Source organism: Protopterus annectens, chromosome 2.part2 (genome assembly GCF_019279795.1).
Source record: "Protopterus annectens isolate FY-2018-M chromosome 2.part2, PAN1.0, whole genome shotgun sequence".
In the NCBI taxonomy this organism is placed as follows: Eukaryota; Metazoa; Chordata; order Ceratodontiformes; family Protopteridae; genus Protopterus; species Protopterus annectens.
In genome coordinates, this window is record NC_056730.1 from 1,078,439,137 (window position 1) to 1,078,455,914 (window position 16,778).

Sequence of the window (16,778 nt, forward strand, 5' to 3'; positions counted from 1 at the left end):
TAGAGGTTCTTTATATAACTATAGAAGGCCTTGTGGTTGTCTTTACTATCTGCTTCAATTCTGTTTTCATAACTAGCTTTAGAGGATTTGATGGGGGATCGCAACTTTTTGTTGCGGCTGATAAGGGAGTTTTTCCAGTCTTGGGACTTCACCTTTTTTCCACATCAGTTTCATCCTTCAGTTGTAGAGTTTGTTTATGGCAGGGGACCACCGGATTGGCTTCCTTTTTTGGAGGTGAGCATCTTGGTTCTATTGGGTATGGCGAGATCCATGCATTTGTGTATGTGTTCGTAGAGTGCACTGGTGTATGATTTCGTGGTCATGCAACTATTCTCCATTTGCATGGGTGCCGTGAAGTTGGCTAGTTGGTCCGGTTGGCCAGGATGGTATCTGAATATGACTTGTTTTTAAAAGAGTGTGAGTTTTTGGTGGGGATGTGTTTAATTAAGAAGGAGGTATCCCATGAGTTTTATAACTGAAATTAAAAAAAGAAGTTATTGAAAAAAGATTGAATGGACCTTCAGATCACTGATAGATAATAGTGGAATGGTTGCAGGGATTAATGGTATTTAAATTGAAAAGAATTTTAGTTTTAATAATAATAAATTGTGTGTTATGAACATACTCTTTAGAGTTCAAGCCATTGCAATGTGCATGAATAAGAACTGGAATTTTTTAATGAGTGATGGTCAAACAAAAGAGAAAATTGGTGAAAACTTAATTACTGCGTACAGAAAAGGGAAGACAATGAAGAATTATTTGGAAAGTGGGATACATGCCCACTATAATAATAATACAGTTATTAACAAGGGCATGTTTAAATGTGGTTGCTGTCCACAGTGTCCATATGTCAGAAGGACTGAAAGTGTTTCTATTAGAGGACACACCTTTATGGTAAATGGTCATTTTAACTGTGAACCTTAGAATATAGTATATTTAGCCAGCTGTAAATTATGTAATGCATTTGATATTGGCAATACTTGTAGAAGATTAAGAGAAAGAATGTACGAACACCTACTGGATATCAGAAAAGAAAAAAAGACACTAATGCTTTATGGAGACATATAAAGGATTTTAGTACTCTGTGTTAAAACTAAGACATCTTAAAGTGCAATTACATTGTTGAAGTTCATTAAATCAAAGTCCAGTCATTGGCTGAGAGCATTAATTGTCACATGGTGTAATTTATGTTTGATATTTATTGAGAGATAGTGTCTACAGTAGTTAGCTCTGAAGAAGTTCCTGAATATAATTATTGGATCGAAAGAGCTTAACTGAGTTTTTAGAAGGAGTTTTATATCAGATTTTAAGCCTCTGGATTTAAGTTTTAGTCTTATTAAAGTGGCTAGTTTACTTCTCCAAGTGCCCGATATCTGATTCAGCTTGATCATCATAGCAGATGGATTGTCTAGGTCCAGTGAGAACTTTTGACCCCTGTCCCCACCACATATACCCCAAAACATTTCTACTACCTACTCTCCACCTAGGATCTCTAAAGAGCAGGTCATAACTGCTCTCTTCAAAGCCAAAAACACAGCCTCTGTGGGACCTGATAACAACCCAGGCTGCATTCTCAATGGTTTAAAACAGGTGTTAGCAACATCATCGGGTACTCTTTTCAACCACAACCTAAGCACTGGTTTTGTCCCCTGCTGAATGGAAAACAGCTATCGTCATCCCCTTGTACAAGGGGGTGCATTACCAACCTGGGAACTATAGACACATTAGCCTAACTAGCCTTATCTGCAAGACCATGGAGAGAATCATCATGGATCTTATCAAGGATATAGGAAACCTTCAAACACTTGACCTGACCCAGTTTAGTTTAGTTAAAGGGAGATCCTGCCTGTTGAACCTGGTGGACTTCTTTGAGACTGTCACCAAAGCCCTTGACAAATGCAAATCTGTACATATGGCCTACCTAGACTTGGCCAAGGCCTTTGACACAATCCCCCACTCAGGCATTATTGAAAAATACACCCAGCTGGTGGTCGATCCATATACTGTCAGGTGGATTGCAAACTATCTCACCGACAGAACACATACTGTCAGAATTGGGGACTCTACTGTCACCAGCAGACCCTTTACCAGTGGTGTTCCACAGGCATCAGTGCTGGGGCCCATATTGTTTGGAATCTACTTCTCAGAAGTACAGGCAAAAACAAAATATCTGTGGTTGAAAAAGTCTGCTGATGACTGCAAACTGGGAGCATTCATTGAGTCCCCATATGATGTCAACATTCTACAAGAAGGACATGCGTAAACCAATGATTGGTGCCAAAGTCACGGTCTTAAACTCATTGCAGAAAAATGCATTTTCATCTCCTTTGGCAAAGGCAATGTCTCTGCAGATTACCATATTAATAAGAACATCCTAAGCTCTAAATAAGTGCTGAGCGATTTGAGCATATAGGTTGACAGCAACCTTAATTTTCATCACCATGTCTCCACAGTGGTAAGTTACTCACCTCATAAGCAATGGCATAGCTTCCAGAACAAAAGAGGTAATAACCCCCCTGTACTTTTCCCTCATCAAGTCTATAACAGAATGCAATGCTCCCTTTGGTAAGTACCTAAACAGGCATGTACACCAACTGGAGAGACCTTAAACATTCCTCACAAAGAAAATTCAGGGTCTTCAGCACGTCTTATGTGGACAGACTGAAATCACTGTCACTATACTCTGTATCGTATAGACTGCTAAAAGGTAACCTGCACCTTCCATACAGAGCAACCTCTGATCCTGCCCTAATGGAAAAGCTGCACATTCATAAGTCAAATGGTACATGATTCACTCAATCTAGGGGCCTTAACCTTGCATGTGACATCAACAGGACTTACTGGCGAGACAAATATTTCTCCCAGAGGTTGCATCTCCTCTGGAGTAACTTCCAATACAGGTTAAACAAAGCCCCCTCATTAACCCTTTTTAAGCTTAATTTGGATGATTGGATGGGAAACCGCAAATTTACCCCAGGGGTTTCACCTGTGTCCCTTTTAGATAGGGGCAATCATTGCTGATTTAGATCTTCTTATAACATAGACCATATCTCTAGACTCTTAAGGGAACAAGGGTTGAACCTGGCTAGGATTGTAAGAGCCCTCAGACCATTAGCCTAGTATTCAACTATGAAACCTATGAAACTGTCTGCGAATGGCTTAGGCTGCTATTAAATGCACCTAAACCAGAGCAGCCAACAGCTCAGATGGCTTCCTTTTCATTGGATTGTGGGGTGCTTATTGCAAATGGTTTAAGCTGTTTTTTTATGGTATCAAAAGTAGAGCAATTAGCTGGTGTGTGTGTGTGTGTGTGTGTGTGTGTGTGTGTGTGTGTGTGTGTGTGTGTGTGTGTGTGGTGTGAAATTAGCTACCTTGATGGTACAGAGGCTTTGTTGCTTTAGTGTTAGGACATGAATAAACAAGTCTCCATGGGTTCTGTTCAAGCAACTTTATTTTATACATACACATCACTATAGAAGCGTACTGACTATAACAGATAACTTATATACAAACTAACAACTGCGATCATGCATGCTCAGTCTGAATTGAGTACCATTGTCAGAAAAAAGTTTGTGTGTACTACCATGAACTGTGAAATGGTATTTCAACTTAACAATAGCAGCAGTTGAGGTTAAGTTTGGTAGCAGATCAATCTCAAACCAATTTGAATAACAGTCTACTAAAACCAAGTAGTGTTGATTGTTCCACTCAAGATATCAGTTGCTATTGTAGACCAAGATAGTTCAGGAATTGGACTTAGCTGAAGCAGTTCTCTTTGCAAATACAGTTTAGTACTATTGCACACTGAACAAGAATGTCTTTTGATAATGAAGGCCAAAATACTAACTCTCTTGCTCTTCTCTTAGTGGATGACAAACCTGGGTGACCACGATGCAAAATCTGAAGGAAGCAGGAACAACAATTTAGGACCTTTGAAAATAATGCCATCTTCCATCAACAATTCATCTCTGTAAGGAAAATAAGTTTGCACCTCAGGTGATACACTAGATTGCTTTGACGGCCATCCGACATTAATGTAGTGATTAAGCTTTTGTGAAATTGAATCAGTCTTAGTGTGATCTCTTAACTCATCAAGTCTAGTGGTGGAAAAATTATGCACTGACATCACATCAAAGTCAAAAGTCTCAGCTTCAAGCTGCTCTGTTGTACTTCTAGGTGATCTAGATAAGGTTTCAGCCAGATAGAGCAATTTGCCTTCAGTGTAGACCATTTTGAAACTCTACTTTTGCAATCTGAGCATCATTCTTTGTAATCCTGCTGGAGCAGAATGCATAGGCTTCTTTAGAATAGTAACTAGAGGTTGATGATCAGTTTCTATCTGAATAGCTTGACCATAAATATAATCGTGAAACTTGGAACACGCAAACACTATTGCCAAAAGCTCTTTCTCAATCTGAGCATACTGAATCTCAGTTTTAGTTAGTTTCCTAGATGCATAGGCTACTGGTCTGCCCTCTTGAAGAATAACTGTGCCAAGACTAAATTTTGATGCATCACAGGAAAGAACTGGTTTATTCACATCATAGTATCTTAACATAGCTGGGGTGGCAATATTCTGCTTAAGGTCATCAAATGCTTTCTGATGATGTTCCATCCAGGACCATGCAACATTTTTTCATGTTAGCTCTCTTAAAGGTGCTGTCAACTCATTGAAATCTGGTATAAACTTTCCTAAATAGTTGACTATGCCCAGAAAATGCTGGAAACTTGTACATTGTCTGGTGCTGACATCTCTAGAATAGCTGCTTGCTTGGTCGGGTCAGGTCTTAAGCCTGTACTTGTAAACAAATGTCCCAAGTACATAACTTCTGGAAATCTGAATTTGCACTTCAGAGGACTGAGCTTTAACTTTACTTCATGTGCTCGGTCTTTCACGTGCTCTGTCTAGAACTTTCTTGAGGTTTCTGTAATGCTCTGCTTCACCATGGCCTTGAACTAATAGATCATCTACTATTATGGCACAAGGATAACCTGAAAAAATTTGTTCCATTGCACACTGGAAAACGTCACTTGCAGAATTTATTCCAAATGGCATCCTTAGTAATCTGTATCTACCAAACGGAGTACCAAAAGTAGTTAGAAATGAGGGTTTGCAATCAAGCATCACTTGCCAAAATTAACTCTTTGTATCAAGAACAGAAAACACAGTGTCATTCAGTATTAGAGCTGCAACTTCTTCAACTGTTTGCTTTGGATGATATGGTCTTTGTAATGCTTTGTTCAAATCTCTTGGATCAATGCATGTTCTGATTGCATCTGAGCCTTTCTTATGAGTGGCTACCATGGACGACACCCATTCAGTTGGTTCTGTGACTAGAAAAATCACACCTTACTGCACCATTTTATCCAGCTGAGCTTTAACTTTATCTTGCATAGCTATCGGAACTCTTGTTGCTGATCTGACTACTGCAGTGATCTCTGGGTCTAACTTCATGGAATACACAACTGGAAGTTTGCCCAATTTGTCCTCAAAAAGATCAGCATACTCTGAGAAAATGGCTTCAGAAAAACTGGAACTGCAAACACATGATGAACATCTTTAGCAACAGAAAGCAGATTCATTCTTAAACTATCTTTGAAACCCAATAAAGATTGCACTGGTCGTCGGACTATGTAGAATAACAAGCTGTAACAGTTCCCGGCCAAATAACATGAACATATCACTGAACCTTCAGTTTGAATTTCTTCAGCTCCATAAGCAACAAGTCTCGTACTGCTGATTACATTGAGTTGTTCATTAATTCTCACTCTTGTAAATGTGTCTCCTGATATAACATTACACTTTGACTCAGAGTCCACTTTGAGCTCTGTGGATTTTCTATTAATTTGGACCATATAAAACACGTCACTTCTTGTTAATAAGTTTACTGCATCAACTCTTTCTCCAAGCACTGATACACCATCTACATAGACAGCTGACTGTTTTGGCTCTACTTGATCAACTTGCTCTTTTGTGTGACCTTTCTTTACAGCTGTGTGAGGCTTACTTGATTTGCAAAATTTTTGGAAATGGTTCCATTTTTACACTTGCAACATTGCTGACCAAATGCTAAACACTTCTCTCTTTTGCACCAAAATTGTGACAGTTAACAATAAAGCTAGATTTGGGTTTGCTGACTCATGTTTATGTTACACTGAGCTTGCGGTGAAGCTTGCACTTTTTCTGGAACTTGCTAGAAAACCTTGTGGCTTCTTTGGAAACCCTGTAGCTGCCACGTGCTTAGGCATGTTCTTGTTTGTCATGTGTTGCATACTGTCTACGTTTGCTCTGGAGCTCAGTGAATCCATGCCTTTGTCACTTGCAATTATACTCGTAAGTCTTACTGTTACCTCATGGATCTGCCAAATCTCGATTGCCTTGTTTAATGTTAAATCACTGTCATGAAGCAAAATCTTTCTCACAGCAGCACTATTAATACCACATACAAGTCTGTCCTTTATCAGCTCATCTTTTAATTTAAATAACCAAACCGACACATTTTAGCTCTGTTTTTCAAGTCAGTTATATAAGCTGCAAATGTTTCCTCTGGTTTCTGATCTGATGTGTAAAACAAATTCCTCTCTAATGTAATATTTGGCTGGGGGTTGCACATTTCTCTAAACTTGTACTTCAAACACTTGGGGTCCTCTCTTGATTCAGCTTGCACAACAATATGGAGGTCTGCACCTTCTCCTTCATACACTAATGGTGCATATACAAATAGACACTTTCTTTCTATGGCCTCAGACCCTGCTAGGTTTAGCAAAATGAATGTCCTGGTACATGCATCTCTATCTGAATAAACTGCTTGTATGAAAATATCATACTCTTGCTCAAATATTCTCCAGTTCTCTGCACTATTCTGATCAAACACAAGTAGTTGGAGTTTCTGAAATTTGCCTGCCATATTAACACATACCAGCAAAGGATCTTGCAACTATGCACAAATACACACACATACACATGTGCATAAGCAACTGCATAAACAATACTTGCTCAATGCTTTTATGCTCTGAACTTTTACTTTCTTTCATTAAGCTTATCAGAATTATGCAAATGAATGAACTCGTAGTACTTTCGAATAACTGGACTTTGCAAAATAAACTTCTCGGGCTTTTCAATGCTTTACTGTACTTTGCGAAATAACTTCTCGATGCTTTACTGTATTTTGCGAAATAACTTTCTTGGACTGTTTGATGCTTTACAGAGCTTTGCAAAATCATTTCTTGGGCTTTTCGATATTTTACGGAATCTTTGATTGGTAAAAGCAAAAATCCTAAAGTCATTTATCATCACTTGCTACACTCTCAGAATTGGTAAGGGTAGAAATGCTAAAGTAATTGCTTGGAATTTTATTGATAAAGGCAGAAATGCTACAGTCATGCACCATCGCTTGTTAAAGTCATCACTTTAAGAAACATTCGAGAACTTTATGATGCAACTGAGTAATTCACAAGCACTGTAATAATCTTGTAGTCTTTTGTAAGAAACACCTCTTATCGATGCAAGAAACATATCAAGCAACTGTACAATGCAAATAAATTGAACATCTGTTGCCCAAACTCAATAGCTTTCAAAGTAATTGTACTTTGCGAATAACTGCATACAGCACACTGAAATGTCGCCAAAATGGCAGTACCTTGCTAGGCAACACTTTACACTAAAAGAAGCACTCTGTAATGGCGACACTTTGTGAATAGACACACCCAGCACAAGAACTTTTCTTCAAAATAACTATACTTTGACTGAATTGCATGAACTAGTTGCACTTTGCACACAACAAACTCTTTGAAATACATGCACAGTAATAAGCACACACTGTAAGCACTTTTACACATTCTGAGATACTTGGAATAACTTTAATTATGCCCTTAATACAATACGAGGTCATGGTTATACCCAAACACAGCACTTTGCCCAAATGCATAGTCCCCTTGCTTTATTTTTGCTTAATGTGCCCTTTTCTTTCCTTATTATATTTGTTTTGCTCGTTTAAGCCCTTTTCTTTTCTTATTATATTCATTTTGCTCTAAACATGCCCAATTCTGCCTTAAACAAACTCGTTTTGCTTTAAACATGCTCATTTTTTTTTTGCTTTACTATAGTCATTTCATCAAATGCTTTTATCTTAAACATTTTCTTTAGTTAACAAAATTTTTCGTACTTTCTGCTTGCCTGATAATGCCATTTGAGCTCTTGTAATGTCCCCTTTTCCTTTCTTTTGCATTGAGTAAACAATTTGTACTATTTTTCATTAGCTTTGATTCTTTCTGGTTATGCCTGTACTCTTTTGTCTCAGTTTTACCTTCGCTGTTGTCTTTGCATCTCATGGCTCTGAATATTCTTCTCTCTTCCATTCCACTTCTAACACCATGCCGCTTTCATGTTAGGACATGAATAAACGAGTATTTGTGGGTTCTGTTCAAGCAGCTTTATTTTATACAAATACATTACTATAGACTCTCCCCCGGATTCATGAAGCTCGGCGCAAGGCCGGTGTAAGGCTTGCGCCGGCCGTGCAGCGTACAACTGGTGTAGCAGCGCCACATGCATAGTAATGAGTGTGCGCTGCAACCACAACCTCGTGCATAGGGCACGTACGCGAGTCCAGGGAGCCTAACTAGGATGCGCTCGGAGGCGTGGCCAAGCCGGCAGGCGATGAGCAACCAAAAGTGCTGACTCTCACAGGCCGCCTGCAATAGTAACCGCACCTACCATTGTCCGTGGACAATGAAACGTATGCAGAGTATGCAACATAGTACCCGCCCACACAATATGGAGAACCAAACATAAATGCACGAAGTACAAAACGTTCCCGTTCATGGAACAAAGGATACTTGGAATACCGTGTCCGTCATGCATTGCACTGTCAGCAGTCATACCCAGTGGAGGTGTACTGCATCATGTCAGCGCGCCGCAACTACACACGACTAGCCCCATGGGCATGGTCACCAGCAGTCCCACAGTGGTAGTGAAAGTACACAGCTGGGCAGTCGTGGCCATATAAAAACCAGAAAGAAACTAGACATCCCAAACACACACAAACATGTGTATAGTAAAATGTGCTAGACACAGCAACGTAACCGTCACATACACATAGGATGGCGTATGCATGCAAATGTAATACACAACAACCCCGTCATAGCACGTAACCCGCACCCATGTCCGAATGTCCACCTAATCCAGCTAGCAGCCTTGCGCAGCTGCACACCTACACAGAGCGGGTATACCCCATATGTAGTAGGAAGTAATGTCCTAGGCAGTGACAGGCGTGCAAATATGTACCCCACATGTCAACATCCCATCCCAGGTACTGAAGTCCAAATGGCTGCATGTGAATGTGTCGGCAGAATGTGTACATCCCGCGTGTGTTTACTGACCTGTCGAAACCCCATAGGTGTTCACACGCCACGGTGTCCATAACTGTACACATCAGGACAAAGCAGTATGTGCAGCCACGGTACTGATGATTAGCTATGCAGACATGCCAAACACAATACACAGGGCAGAACAGCCGTCCACCAAGCAGGTTGCCACATGCACAGATTGTCAAGGTGGGGCATCACCCGTAGATATGTGTGGTTCTGTACGGTAAAACACCCACGGCCAATGCAAAGGATAGAATAACACGTATATGCCAGAATGAACGGTTATTTCATAGCATGTGAATAGCTTAAGCTAGCCAATATAATAGTCATGTGTACCAGATACGAAATGCCTGTAACATGCAAGTAGTAAGGAAGGTAAGAAATACACGACTGCGTTAATATCACAGGACATATGGCACGTGCAAGTGTCGACGCAGGACACAAATGTCCATAATGGGGCCCCCGCACAGAGGAACAAGTGCCAACCCCAACCCCCACCGACGTATCGGCAGTATAAATACAACCCAATGACACACCAACACCACCGTCCAACCCATGACAGCAACAAAAGCTGGATAAAGACTAACACGATGCGTGCACAAATAGGGACACATGTAATCGGTGCCCTCACAACCGTCAACAGGCCACCGAATAATAGTATGTACATACGCATGACATGCTGCGAAGGATGTGTGGTAGTCCCCAGTATCACAGAGGTACGTACACATATACACTGTAACCAACCATCACATATGTTCACTGTACACAGCATACCTGCAGGTAATACATAGTCCAGTCATGTGCTACATAAATATCCACGTATGAATGATGACAGGGGATAGACAATTGTGAATGGGAACAACGCACAACAGGGAATATGTATGATAACCGGCACCACCCACAGCATTGTATGCCAACAGCATAAGCTATTGTCGGTTGTCCAAACACCCGTGTCTGTGAACACGGATTGAATATTATAGCAATAACCCACACCTGGGTGTGGGTAATGCTGGATATACCCACGGTTGGCGTAAATACACCATTACCTACACCCAGAAGTGGGTCATTGCTATTATACCATGACACCATTTAAGAAAATAAACTATTAATTCCCCACATAATGGCATAGTATGCCTGTCTGCTGCCCAGCCACAGATGTCTGGCATCCGCGGCGGTGCTGATGTATTGCGCGAGATGTCCGTTGCGAATGTCAAAACTCTCTCGCTATGTTACACCCAGTTAACACAGCAAAACACTACAAAACAGCAATGGAGAGCTTGCTGTCCCCGTTGCTTTGTTGTACAACCTGTCACGCTATGTTAAATGTGTGTAGCATAGCGAGACTGCCTCAAAGTAAGCAACGGACATCTCCGTGGCTCAGTTAAAGCTGGCACGCTATGTTAAACCCATGTAACATAGCGAGACAGGTTTGAAATACCGAGGTATACTAATGGAAATAGGTCCGGGCGACCGGACCGTTTGCCATTACTATAACTCGATCTACAACGGGCACGCTGGCCAAGCAGCGTGCACGGTGTGGAATAATGGGGGGGGTGATGGTATAATAAACATGGACAAACCGTGTCCATGTGCCTCATCTGACATTCGTACACGGTCAGGGCAGTTCTGTACACTAGGTGGACAAAACCAAACCCAGAGCACCACAGGAACACCCTGACAATCAAAGACCTGTATGCGTTGGGGCTATAAGCCTCTGTGATCTGAATATCCCTGCGGTTACGCCATATGCATCCTGGGTCAAGAGCATTAGGGAATAGGGAATGTGCAACATGTAGTACCACACTTTTCCCAGCAGGAGAATGGATGCCAGTGACGTAAGTGAGTGCGGGGGGGGGTATGCTAATGTAGCGATGTACCATGGGTAAGCATATAAATGAGACAGAACAGCAAACGTGTAGTGGTCACAGCAACCGGCCAACTTGAATGCAGTCCTGTTTGAATTACGACTATAGAACATATATATGTGAACGTGTAATTAATGCGTCTGTGCCGCAAAGACAGTTACATATGTAAAGGTGAAAGTGTGTTCCGCATACGTCCGTTAACCAGAGCAGAGATATGCTACTGGAACAGTCACAACTAATACAGGCCACGTAAGCACACAGACTCAGTAAACATATGTAACCCAGAATACCGATATGCATGTGCGCCTGCGCGTAACCCACAATGAGGAAATGCAAGTGCGCCTGTGCGTGTGCGATCCGCTCACAGCAGAGTAACTTAATGCGGTTTCCCCCACGTTAGTTATACATGTCTCAAAACTGTCAGCCTCTGAAAGTATGGAACCGGACAATGCCATGCAAAGTACTGGTACAAATAGTGTGAAACACATGATATGTGCTAAGACAAACATAGAAAGTGGATAGAATAACGGGTGTGTTAGTAGCAGGGATTGACGAAGGGTATGCATTTGTAGCCTGGCCTACCTGCCAGAAGGTGCCACCGTAAGTCTCACATGAAATGCCAGCAAATTGACAGATAGACACAGGTCAATATAAAACACACCTAAGATAAAGGGCCAACCATCCGTACACTCCGCCAGTATCTGTACAGTGGAAAGGTATGGTATGGTAATAGATGTGTGTACACAGGTAATCCACAGACATTAACAAAGCAAGGTACGAAACGAGGAGTTTACATGTATATATGTACACACAACAGATCTATGTCCCGTATATCTGACACATGGATATAAATATGCCAAGTAATAGATATTATGGGTAGTCAAACAGACATCCACGAATGGGGAACATACAGCAGCAGTCAAAATCACTGGCCAGAAAGTGACAGTCCAGCAAGTTCTACACTTTAAACATGCACACTGGTGTCCATTGTAGGACTCCAAAAATGTATCCATTCGCAGCCCCTGCTACGATTGACGCAAAAGAAGTGACAGCCGCAAATACGAATTAGCTATACATGCACTAAAAGCGGGTTCAAGGGTGATGACACATGTGTCCATGAAATGCAGGACATATGAACAGACATCCGTAGAGTGGGGAGTGCATATAAGTGCGTCCACATCCCAGTACCGCACACATTAACCATGTGTAATGTGTACCGTAGAGGGTTGCAGGCATGGGAACCTGGGTATGCAGAAATGGGCCTAGTTGTTGTTTGGCAGAGAATCCGTAGGCCTGCCCCGTGGGAGGGATGTGGGTATAGTACATGCCTTTATCCCCACTAATTGTGCAAAGCACCCACCGAATAATGCGGAAAGCAGGTTGGAAATATGTACAGCCCTATATCAGTGTCCTGCAGGGGATTCCCATGGATGGACATGCGTACGACCAAGATGGTACCCATAACTGGAAAACTGTCAGAATAACACAGCTGCAGTAAGGCATAGTACAGGGAATACAGATAGGGACCATATTATAAAATCCCCATACAAAGTCAGACTGTTGTGCGAATACTGGCATAGCCATGAATACGGATGTTATGAGTGTCAGTAATTATGCAATGGAAATAGCGGTCACTATCACCTACCGCACAGTCCGGAATGCCTAGGCAGCAAGCAGCTAGGAAGGCACATCACTATGTGAAACGTAACAAGGGCAAAGGCCGAACCATCAGGGCGTGTACACATAATGACAACAGGTCAAGGGTATGAAGTAGCTAACCTGTCCAAAATACATGTACTGAACCGGTGATAGTAGGCGGACAGGTGAGAAGAAAGACAGCAGGACAAATGTGCAAACATGTATAAGTCATACCCCGGACATTGTGAATGACAACGTATGCCCCGCGAAGGTCACTGTGGAAGGTAATCAGACACAGAGGTAAAGTGTCCCCCAGGGTGTCATGAAGTGTCAACATAACAATTACCAGGCCCCCATGGTCGTACGTGAGCCCCGCCACTGACGGAAAGCGCAAATACAACACACACATATGGTACATGAAAGACCAATTAGTGTGGATAAGCAGATGTAGACCTGTGTGAAGAATACAACTGTCTGCGTGGGTGTGTCGTGCAAATAGAAGGTAATGTCATGTGGTCTGTCATGCCGCCATACACTGTCTGTGTATTGTAGTCAGACAGTAGGTATGTTGTATCAGACACATACCCTGCAACTGCACAGATGTACGCAGACTGTGTAGAAGTCTGCCTCATATGTGTCCTGTGTTCCACGTAACAGTAACAGTCCGGCGCCCTCATGATAACTGACGACAGGAAACAATGACAAACATGCGATGAAGACACCAAATCAGACAGAAATGCCATACGCATGCATAACATATCACTGTGCCCACTATCAATGTTTCTAAGAGCAACATGTCATGACTGGCCCTGAGTGTCCCACTATCACATAAGGCCTTGTCCAGATATACGCTCCTTGAGGTGGAGTGTTATGAACAGACACAGATACATGTGTGTGGAAACATTATTATCCACTGCAAGAAGATGTAATGTGCTGCAGTAGGAGGGGCAGTACTGTCCGCAGGTATGTGCTGAAATGCTCATTAAACTGCAGTCTACATGGATCACCTATATTGGCGACACCTGCACAGATGATTATAGTGGGACATACACACGACCATGCACACAGCTCAGATAGACATACACACACCATAAACAGGCAATGATACACAAGGTCTATGGCATGTACGGGTACAGTGACAGTACAGCAAGGATAGCTGTCTGCCAAGAGATACAGCAGATGTCTCTAGGGCGTGTAACACCTCCCGGAACGCGGACGTTGCATGGACAATGTGTGGATTTGCATCGTACCACATTGCTATGTGTAAGCTGTGCAAATATGCGATACATGGGACAGACAGCTATCCATGCAAGAGCAGCGCTATGGGCATAAAATATATATATATATATATATATATATATATATATATATATATATATATATACATACATCGAGAGAGATACAGACAGACATGTGGCAAGGCCGGTAGTGGAGCCTACACATCACTACCCTATCACACCACAGCAGGACGCACGTACAGAACACGCTACGGAAGTCGCTAACCACAGCAGACACACAGGCAGTCCACTAGCTGCGTCTCAACATCCGCAAACACAGAGATGTCAGCAGGATATATGTGTGTTGCGAAGCGTCTAAAACCATAACCTACGAACCCATGCGGCTGTGAGCATAGACACACAAACACACACACAGCTGGCAGGCATGGGAATTGACCTTACACCTACCTACCCCATCGCACGACAGTATGACACAATTACAGAATGCGCTACTCGGAGTACTGAACACAGCACTGTCAGAGGCATACGTCTAGGTGGGTGACATCATCCACAAAGGAATAGACGCCGATAGCAAATGTATGTGTTGTGAAGCGTCTAAAAGCATTACTGTCTCCAGAGGCAGCTGGAAACACACACACACACACACACACACACACACACACACACACACACACACACCACACGGGAAAGGGCCGGGAGCTGAACCCACACCTACCTACATGAACACACTACAGCATGATGCATTTACAGAACGTGCTACCGAGATTACTGAGCACAGCACCGTCAGAGGCATACTTCTAGGTGGGTGACATCATCCGCAAAGGAATAGACGCTGATAGCCAATGTATGTGTTGTGAAGCGTCTAAAAGCATTACTGTCGCCAGAGGCAGCTGGAAACACACACACACACACACACACACACACACACACACACACACACACACACACACACACGGGGAAGGGCCGGGAGCTGAACCCACACCTACCTACATGAACACACTACAGCATGATGCATTTACAGAACGCGCTACCGAGATCACTGGGCACAGCACTGTCAGATGCATACTTCTAGGTGTGTGACATCATCCGCAAAGGTATAGACGCTGATAGCAAATGTATGTGTTGTGAGGCATCTAAAAGCATCACTGTCTCCAGAGGCAGCTGGAAACACACACACACACACACTTGGAAGGGCCCGGAGTTGAACCTACACCTACCTACATGGACACAGTACAGCAAGATGCATTTACAGAACGCGCTACCGAGATTACCGGGCACAGCACTGTCAGAGGCATACTTCTAGGTGTGTGACGTCATCCACAAAGGAATAGACGCTGATAGCTAATGTATGTGTTGTGAAGCGTCTAAAAGCATTACTGTCTCCAGAGGCAGCTGGAAACACACACACACGGGGAAGGGCCGGGAGTTGAACCTACACCTACCTACACGAACACACTACAGCATGATGCATTTACAGAACGTGCTACCGAGATTACTGGGCACAGCACTGTCAGGGGCATACGTCTAGGTGTGTGACATCATCCGCAAAGGAATAGACGCTGATAGCCAATGTATGTGTTGTGAAGTGTCTAAAAGCATCACTGTCCGCAGAGGCAGCTGGAAACACACACACACTTGGAAGGGCCGGGAGTTGAACCTACACCTACCTATATGAACACACTACAGCAAGATGCATTTACAGAACGCGCTACCGAGACTACTGGGCACAGCACTGTCAGAGGCATACCTCTAGGTGTGTGACATCATCCGCAAAGGAATAGATGCTGATAGCCAATGTATGTGTTGTGAAGCGTCTAAAAGCATTACTGTCGCCAGAGGCAGCTGGAAACACACACACACACACACACACACACACACACACACACACACACACACACACACACACACACACGGGGAAGGGCCGGGAGTTGAACCTGCACCTACCTACATGAACACACTACAGCATGATGCATTTACAGAACGCGCTACCGAGATTACTGAGCACAGCACCCTCAGAGGCATACTTCTAGGTGGGTGACATCATCCGCAAAGGAATAGACGCTGATAGCAAATGTATGTGTTGTGAAGCGTCTAAAAGCATTACTGTCACCAGAGGCAGCTGGAAACACTTACACACACACACTTACACACACACACACACACACACACGGGGAAGGGCCGGGAGTTGAACCTACACCTACCTACATGAACACACTACAGCATGATGCATTTACAGAACGCGCTACCGAGATTACTGAGCACAGCACCGCCAGAGGCATACTTCTAGGTGGGTGACATCATCCGCAAAGGAATAGACGCTGATAGCAAATGTATGTGTTGTGAAGCGTCTAAAAGCATTACTGTCGCCAGAGGCAGCTGGAAACACACACTCACACACACACACGCACACACACACACGGGGAAGGGCCGGGAGTTGAACCTACACCTACCTACATGAACACACTACAGCATGATGCATTTACAGAACGCGCTACCGAGATTACTGAGCACAGCACCATCAGAGGCATACTTCTAGGTGGGTGACATCATCTGCAAAGGAATAGACGCTGATAGCAAATGTATGTGTTGTGAGGCATCTAAAAGCATCACTGTCTTCAGAGGCAGCTGGAAACACACACACACACACACACACACACACACACTGGGA